Genomic DNA, 8,005 nt, shown 5'->3' on the forward strand with positions numbered 1-8,005 from the left:
AACCGAACGTAGCCTAAACTAACCTTATTCAATTGTTTCCCATGGCTATGTTTGGTTTTGAAGAAAAATTGAAGGAAAACTTGATGAAAATAAAATACAGAGAAAAATTAAAAGGAAAGAAAAAATGGAGGAAAATAAAAATAAATCTCATTTTACTTGTGTCAACTTTTCTATATAAAGGTTAAATAATTTAAAAATATAAACATTTTTCAACTAATTTTAATTATATTTTATTTTTTTACTATTTACTATATTAAAACCAAACACGAGAAAATCATTTTCCTTTAACAATTTTTTCTTTTTTTAGTGCTTTCTAGGAACCAAACATAGCCCAAGAAAGTTAGCAATAACAATGATGTAAGTAATGCTCTTCTAAGGCCAAGGTAATATTGAACACCAAGATCCCAATTTCAATGAATTAAACAACAAGAAAAAAAAAAAACAAAAAGGGTTTCTCTGAATTGACATGGCTAATATATAACAGAAACAACTTGTATAAAAGAAATTAAGATGGAATTAGATAGACAACTATGGGCCAAATTGATATTTGTAAGCTTTATGAGATCTTGTGTGGGTTGATTGTGTCCTGGCCAAGAAACCTCCTTCCATGGTTTCTAACTGTTCTTTACCTTCAATGGGCATACCAAATTAAGATATTACTTATGCACTATGAAACATATTTTAACACTAAATACTTAGATTGCTAAGATGAATTTCTATTCAAAAAGAAAATTAATTTTAAAAGTGAAATGGGTAAAAATCTAAAAGATGAATTTTAAGGTTGTTCCCAAGAAGTTGAAGACTTTAAAACACGATTTTGAATGTTATCAATCAATTATGTTTCTTTATTTCTTCTTGTTTTTTTCAAGTTAATCATCATTTAGTGGAACTATCTTCTTCATCCAATCGATTCCAAAACATTCGGTAAAACCCAAAAATATTATTGTTTCAAATATTTTATTTATAAATAAAATAATAAATATTTTAAAAGTAAAATCATAAAAAAAAGTAAATAAATATTGTGCCATAATCTTATAATCAAAAGGGCTCAACTAAAACATATGGGTCTATCAAAAGAATAAATGACCATTTAATCATATTTTGTTTTTCATATGTTCATATTCTATAGCAAAGAAAACAAACACATCAATATTTTTGTTTCAAACTTGAAAAGGACATAAAAAAGTGTTGTAATATCTAAAAAATTAGAATACAAAAGTTTCAAAATTTAGAAATTTAGAAACAAAGGTGAGAGTACTATAAAGGACCAAGTATTTAATTCTAACCAAATGTAAGGAAAAAACTCACAAATTTACATCAAATTTGAACCAGAAAAATAATGCATTCAAATGATATTTGAATTTCCTAAATTGGACATAGACAACTATTCCAAAAGAGAATTAGTGCAAAGAACAAAACTCATAATCATCATCAAGGGGCACATTGTTTTTTCCCCGACTCCCTTGTTTAGGGCCTTCAAAATTTGTGATTTCGAGGCCTTAAACAAGGAATTTAGTCAAAATTAGAAATAAGTTGTGTCATAGGATGGTTGTGAATTTTGGTTTTTTATGTGATTCCTTCCTACAATGGGTGTCCATGACCAAATTTGCTAATTTAACCTAGTATCCACTATGCTTTGTGATATCCCACAGGGCCATGTAATCTAAAGCCTAACAATCTACATTGATTATGCAAATCAAGATTGAAACTTCAACTTTCCAATTAAAAAAGTGAATCTTCAACTATCTAAATTACAAATAATGCTTACTAATAAATAAACATGATGTTAGAACTTTACCTTCAGCCATTTTAGAAAATTACAATTAATTCAAAAGCTTTTGGCACTAGTTCAAAGTTGTGGAAGCCCTAGATGGTTCTTAACCTTATGCTCTTTTCTCTCTCTTAATTCTTGTGTTAGTGTTGGATTCTCACAAAACCTAATACATTAGTCGAGAAGAACAATGTGTCATTTTTTTAAAGATGACCTTAATTAATTTCTCAAATATATGTTAAATGAATCATTTGGGATAAGCAAATCTCAATCTTTATTATTATTCATAATTACAAGGGGGACTCAAGTATTGAGCTTTTGCATATCCCAAATGGATTCATTAAATACTTGAGAAATTAATTGTGGTCATCTTTAAAAGAATTGTGATTCCTCTCTTGACTCAAGTATTAGGGTTTGTGAGAATCCAACACTAACATAAGAGATGAGACAAAGTAAAAAAGGCATAAGGTTAAATATCTTCTAGGGCTTCCTTATATAACTTCGAACTACTGCACGAAGCTTTCAAATTAATCTTGATTTGCCGAAAATGGCTCAAGGTAAAGTTTTAATATTATGTTTGTCCATTGCTAAGCATTGTTTGGAACTTATATAGTTGAAAGTCCATTTTTTAATTAGAAAGTTGAAGTTTTAATCTTGATTTATACAATTAGTGTAGATTGTATGGCTCTAGATGATATTCTTTTACAAGATTATTAATTGCAAAACATAGTAGATGGTGTGGACCTATGTTAAAGGTAGCAAATTTGGTCATGGATGCCCATTCTAGAAGGAACTAGAGTAAAGAAGAAAAAATACAACCAACCCATTGCAATGCTGTTTTTCAACCAAATTCTTTTTTTAAGGCCTCAAAATAAAAAATACAAATAAAATTAAGCCCTAAACAATGTAGTTTAGCTAAACATTGTGCATCTTACATAATTTTTGGTTTTACTCCTAACACTAATTCCTTTTTGGAATATGTGTTTATGATCAATTTTGGTATGTCTAACCCAAGCTTTGCACCATTTATTGTGCCTTTTGATGATCTTGCATGCCATATTGTCTAGGTTCTTGCAATATACATCATATAGATTGTATATATAGAATCATTTAAGAAATTCAAATATCATTTGAATGCAATATTTTTCTAACTCAATCAAAGTTGATGTAAATTTATGATTTCTTTCATCACATATTTGGTTAGAGTTTAAGGTTTGGTCTCTTTTAATTATGAAGTCAACCTTTGTTTTTAAATTTTCAAAATTTTATAGTGTAATTTTTTTAGATGTTTAGGTGATCAAGTAGTACTTTTAGTGTTCTTTTCCTTTTAAATTCTAGTGCATAAATATTAGGGTTAATTTCACTCACACCCCTAAGGTTTAGTGTAAATGCACCTAAGCACCATAGATTTCAAATTTCATCAATTAGCACCCCTTTAAATTTATTTTATTTATTTTTTAGAGGAATTTTAGGTAAAAAAAAAAAAAAAAAGATTTTAGATAGGTGTGTTTAACAATTCTCTAAAAAATAAATTTTATATATGAAATACATTTATAAGACTGCTAATTGATAAAAAAAAATAAATTTTATAAATGAAACAAATTTATAAGGACATAATTAATGAAATTTGAACCAATGGTGTGGTTTAGTGTTTTTACACTAAATTAACCTCCAGAATTGTGAATGAACTTAACCTTAAATATTATTTAGTTTGCTTTATTCACCATAGAGTACAAACATTTATGAAAATCAAAATATGATTAAATAATTTTTTATTTGTTTCATAAGCCCATGTATTTGAGTTGAGGCCTTTGAAGTAAAATATTAAGGTCTAAATTTGGTTTCTATTGTTTTATTTTTGAAATATCTATTATTTTATTTAGGACTAAAAGATTTGAAACACTAGTACTTTTAGGTTTTACCTTAGTGTTTTGGAATTTATTTGATGGGGATGTTAGTTGTGCTAAAGAATAAGCAAAAACAAAAAAACATATATAATTGATTTATAACATTAAATCAAAATAATTTTAGGTCTATTGGTTCTTGGTGAATAGCCTTACAATTAATCTATTTGACTTTTAAAATTAATTTTTCTTTTTTAATAGAAATCTTTCAATCATGTACGTAAATGTTTTTTTTTCTTTCTAGCTCTCCATCTTTTTCAAATTTTAAATTAATAGCTATTATATTTTATATTAACAAATGTAAGCAATGTGATGATAAAAAACTTTGGTCTCATGTGATTTTGCTTTTAAGAATTCTCTGGTCTCCATTGTTGTAAGTTGAAGGGTGTAATTATTTATTTTTTTTAAAAATGCTATTAATCTTTACTTGATTTCTTCAATTCTTGTTTAGAGATATGAAAAGCTTCATTATTCGTATATTCGACAAGACCGCGACCATTTGGGTGATTTCAAGCAACTAGCAATTGTTAACTAATGCATAATTAGAACCCAAATACTAAGATAAATTGTACATCACATGCTGCTCTTTTCCCTTTATACATATATATTCTCTAATGGTACATGCGCTTATTTGTTTTGCTTTATGAAAGTAAAGTGAGGTAAATGGATGAATGGTCAAAAAAATGTATATTATTCATGGTATACATTACAACCCTTAAAAATATACATGACTTTCCAAAGGATACATCAACTATATATATAAGGTGTAAATACATCAATCCTAAATATAATAATTGATCATTAACTAATCTTGAATTGTGGGAGAAATTGATTCTCTCCTAATAGAAATAATGCATTAGAGATACACAAAGAAATTTCTGATCAGTCATACTGGGAGGGAATACTCTATGTGATCAACACAACTCCAATTTTTGTTGATGGAGGCCTCATGGTGGATGTGACACTCCGTTTAAAGATTGAACCTGTGCTCTTTGTTGCATGAAGAACAAAGATGAATTCATCATAACACCTTTTGGACGTGATTGTCCATTCCCTCCTTCCCAAGTTTCCTTGTAGTATAGTTGAACCCTTTTGTCCTTGGGGCCAGCCCCTAATTAATGCAGCTTTTCCACTTCTTTTTTCGTTGTCCTCTTGCAGAATGACTCTCAAACTGGGTAGGAATCAATTTGTCTGTTAAATAAATAAATAAAAACAAGTTGCGTACAAATTAAGCACAAACAAATCATGCATTCATCCTTATCATAATGTCATAATTTTGCTGTGAAAAACTAAGCCAAACATTTGATCCATGACAAAGATGGAATTGGACTGACCATTGGTCAAATTGATGTCAGTTATGCCAGTGAGATCTTGCTTCTTTAACAACCCTGACAAATATTCCTACAAAAGGCAATATTTTCTAGCAGATTTCACTGAAGATTGTTGGATTTTGATTAGATCGAAAATGTTGTCCAACAAAGTAGTGTATGGTAGAGATGTTTCTAGTCTGACAAAACTTTTCTATGCCATGTTATTATTTCAGATCTAGAAGCAAGTTGCTAGTGTTTCAATTACTTAGATCAGTAAAATCATGAAACAAGCATGTATAAAGATCAAAACCCATTTCATATAAAGAGGAAAAACTTGTGATGGAGAGAAAGAGAGACGTGCCTTATGAGTGGAGCTCTTAAAGTTCTTCTTCAATAATTATCTGTTCATTCTCATTTGTTGCTGCATCAACCACTGTAACTAAGAGCAATTAGAAACAATAGCAATATAAACCCACCGACTTGGTGAGAAACAAAAAAGAAAAAAAAAAGGAAGAAAAAGAAGCAGAACGGGGAGTCCTTAGAAACAAACTTTGTACTAAACTCATCCATGACGTCCGCAAAGACATATATCATTACAGAATGTGTAGAAAGGGAAGAGTAGCATTAGTTAATAGTCAGCTAGTTTCATGAAATAACACCAAAGAGCATTCAATAAAATAAAATATTACTACTATTAGTGTAAATTTTGAAAAGGGTAAACAACCCAAAAAAAAAAAAAAAAAAACATTTAACATGATTTAAAGATTTCTATTAAAAAAGAAAACCAATTTTAAAAGTGAAATAGATAGAAATCTAAATGATGAATTATAAGGCTCTTCAAAAAGGATATTTTAACCTAAAGAACAATTCAAAAATTAAAGAAACAGATAAATGAAAGTTGTTTTTAACCTTGCTAAATCATTGATTCGATTGACATTATCTTCAATTTTTTCATACTTTGCTTTATCATCAGAGTCACTTTCACCTTTGCCTCTATAGAGAAGCATCTCCGAGTGACTCATGGTAACAAGAGATAGAAGGCCCATTATATATTATCTCAAAAGGTCTTAACATAGTTAAAGGCTAATGTTGTATGGGAAAAAATCTTGTTCCTATCAAATCCCTAATTATATCATGTTTGGATTATTTATTAAAAAATTTCACTATGATTTATCATTTTCTATATTTGGATTCTTATATTTAGAAAACTTTAATTATGATAAATCCACAAAAGGGAATTTTTGGCAATTTTTTCCTATTCATAATGATAGCTCAAACTTCTACAAAAAATTAAGACTATGTTTGGTTCCTGGAAAGTACAAAGGAAATAATAAAAATGATAAGAAAAATTATTTTCTGATATTTGGTTTTACTATGAAAATGTGATAGAAAGTCAAATATAATTAAAATAATTAATAAATTTATATATTGTCAAATTATTTAATTTTTATATAGAAAAGTCAAATAAGTGAAAAAAGTTTGAAGTAGTATATAAAAATAATTTGTTAACTTTAAATCTATTTCTTTCTTCTTCTTTTTTTCATTTTTTCTTTCCTTTTACTTTTCTTCTTTATATTTATTTTTTCCTTCTACTCTTTTTCTTTATTTTCTTTCCCTTGCATTTTCTTTTAAACTTTTCGAGAACCAAACATAGCCTAAAATAACCTTATTCAATTGTTTCCTATGACTAAGTTTGGTTTTCAAAAAAATTGAGGGAAAACATGATGAAAATACAATAAAGAGAAAAATTAAAAGGAAAGAAAAATTAAGGAAAATAAAAATAAATCTCATTTTACTTGTGGCAACTTTTCTATATAAAGGTTAAATAATTTAAATATATCTAAATTTCCAATTAATTTTAATTATTATTATTATTTTTACTATTTTCTATATTAAAACCAAACATGAGAAAATCATTTTCCTTAACAGTTTTTTTCTTTCTTTGATACCTTATAGGACCAAACATAGCCTAAGAAAATTGGCAATAACAATGACATAAGTATTCTTCCAAGGCCAAGCTAATATTGAACACCAAGATCTTAGTTTCAATGAAATAAATAACAAGAAAAAAAAAAAAACAACTTGTATAAAATTAAGAAATGAAGATGGAATAGGATCGACAGCTATAGGCCAAATTGATGTTTGTAAGGTCTATGAGATCTTGTGTGGGTTGATTTTGTCCTGGCCAAGAAGTCTCCTTCCATGTTTCTAACTACTTTTTACTTACAGTGGGTGTACCAAAATAATATTTAACACTAAATACTTAGATTGTTAAGATGAATTTCTATTCAAAAAGAAATTTAATTTTAAAGGTGAAATGGGTAAAAATCTAAAAAAATGAATTTTAAGGTTGTTCACAAGAAGCTAAAGACTTTAAAACATGATTTTGAATGTTATCAATCAATTATGTTTCTTGTTTTTTTTTTTTTTTCTAAGTTCACCATCTTTTAGCAGAACTATCTTCCTCATCCAATAGATTCCAAAACACTAGGTAAAACCAAAAAATATTATTGTTTCAAATATTTTATTTATAAATAAAATAATAAATATTTTAAAAGTAGAATCACAAAATAAATAAATAAATAAAATTGCGCCATAACCTTATAATCAAAAGGCCTCAACTTATATATATGGGTCTATCAAAAACAGAAATGGGTCTATCAAAAACATAAATGACCATTTGATCATATTTTGATTTTTCATATGTTCATATCCTATTGCAAAGAAAACAAACACATTAGTATTTATGCTTCATACTTTAAAAGGACATAAAAAAAAGTATTGTAACATCTAAAAAATTAGACTATAAGAAACTCCAACTCAGCCAGCATACAATCCATGCCAAAGCAGAATCTCTACGTGAGAAGTTGATAATGCAATCTACCAGGAAGGAAAACTACTCTCTATATTTGTAATGTGGAAAATCAAGGCTAGAAGGAAATCTTCACTTACATGTTCTATAAAATATTCCCTTTTTTTGTGTAAAGAAAGTATGTATTGTTTTTATTTATTTTTTTAGA

General features: G+C 27.6%; 1 protein-coding gene across 1 annotated transcript in view; it reads left to right on the forward strand.

The window, feature by feature from the left end:
* Positions 1 to 8,005, forward strand: part of LOC117908565 (cytochrome P450 CYP72A219-like) — a 67,067-nt gene that overhangs the window by 24,140 nt on the left and 34,922 nt on the right. The window lies entirely within an intron of this gene.

The sequence above is a fragment of the Vitis riparia genome, chromosome 19 (assembly GCF_004353265.1).
Source record: "Vitis riparia cultivar Riparia Gloire de Montpellier isolate 1030 chromosome 19, EGFV_Vit.rip_1.0, whole genome shotgun sequence".
NCBI lineage: Eukaryota > Viridiplantae > Streptophyta > Magnoliopsida > Vitales > Vitaceae > Vitis > Vitis riparia.